The sequence below is a fragment of the Hevea brasiliensis genome, unplaced genomic scaffold, assembly GCF_030052815.1.
Source record: "Hevea brasiliensis isolate MT/VB/25A 57/8 unplaced genomic scaffold, ASM3005281v1 Scaf1, whole genome shotgun sequence".
Taxonomy (NCBI): Eukaryota; Viridiplantae; Streptophyta; class Magnoliopsida; order Malpighiales; family Euphorbiaceae; genus Hevea; species Hevea brasiliensis.
The window spans coordinates 2367846-2369636 of record NW_026614585.1 but is presented as its reverse complement, the minus strand read 5'-3'; positions in this window follow the sequence as shown (position 1 = coordinate 2369636).

Here is a 1791-nt window from a genome sequence, read left to right as displayed (position 1 = left end):
TTTAATCAAGTTGGATAGGAAGGTGTGTCCTTGGATCACCAAAGGACAATCTTTATACATTTTGTTGACCCTAACCTCTTATCCTAACGGACTAGTTACTAACACCTTAAAATCCATTTTCATACAAGGAACAATAATATAACCAGTGATGCTGGCACTAACATAAGAATGTGTAGACCCTAGGTCAAACAGCATAAACACATCTTGGTTAAAGCTAGAAAATGTACCAGCCACAATATCAGATGTTTCTGCCTGTTCTATCTACTGCATAGTGTATACTGCGGCTGAAATCTTGCCTGCTCTGGTAGTTAATAGTGCCACGACTACGAGGTCGCCTGCCTGCCTTACGCCTCTACTAGCTGGTTATGAATCTCTGGTGCAGAACTCTGAACAGATCCTTCTGCTATGGTAGTAGGTGGCTGAGATTTGCAGGGACTGGTGTAATCCTTCGCAAAATGTCCCGTACCACCGCAGTTATAATAAACACCGATAGCCTTGTAGCATACCCCACTATGGTTTCTACCACAAGTCTCACAGGGACGGGGAGGAAAGGAACTTCTAGTCAACTGCTAACCAAATCGAAGGGGTCTCTGTCCTGAAAATCTTCCCCTACTAGACTTTTTACTACTCTGTCCTCCAAAATTTTTCCTCTTACCCATATAACCACTAGAACTCTGATCCACTGGCTTCCCACTCTTCTCTTTTTTTGTCTTTTCTTTCTCAGGTGCCCCTTCTGATTCTATCCTCTCTAGCTCCAGTGCTTGAGATATGAGTTTAGAGAAGTTATCATGCCGGAATCCAACCACTTGCATTCTCAAACTAGGCTTCAAACCAGACTCAAACCGCTTACACTGGTATCTGCTGGTGGTTAGTAGACTCCCAGCATAGTGGCTAAGACGGGAGAATTCCCTTTCATACTCTGCTACTGTTCGATTACCCTGTTTCAAACTTAAGAATTCCTGCAGCTTCATATCCACATACGCATTTGGAACATATTTCTGTTTGAATTCTCAAAGAAAATCATCTCATGTCAATACCGAAGGTTCCACCAAACTATGGGGGATGGTCTTCCACCAATCATATGCATCCCCCTGTAGTAATGAGACTGAATCTTCACAGCTTCTTAAACACTCTTTCCATTCTTTCCAACCACTGCTCTGCTTCCAACGGGACCACTGTATCTTTAAATTTAGTAGCACCATACTTGATCAACTTATCATACTGTCTGGCTGGAGATTATGGTTGCACTATCGGTGCTTGAATTAGGGTTTGAGTAGGCATGTTCCCAGCCATTTGTTGGAACAAAGTAACCATCTGCTGAGTGAACTGAGCAGGAAACTATGGCATGGGTGGAGCTGGTGCAACTGACTCACTAACATTCTAGAGAGCTGGGGCTTCTCCCTATGCCTCAGCTTCAAGTAATTGCTCAACTGAGCGATCTCCTTTCTCCATATTCAATTAGAGGGTATTCTATCTCCTGGACAAACAACATAAGGAAATTTTCCTCCATCAGTTCATATTCATAATATAATGCACCATATGTACTAAACAATGACATTGAGCAGTAGTACTTATCAAAGAAAATATTCAAATTCCCAGTTCAAAACATGCTTTGAAAACTAGCTCTGATACCACTAAAACATGCCACACCTTACCCCTCTGTAAGGCATAACATAATCCCATAGTATACCTAATAAATTACTGAACTTTACTTACTGATAACCCATTAAATATACTACTAGGGATTTGAAACCAATTTCCAATCATTTTAAAGTAGTGGGTAATATTTAG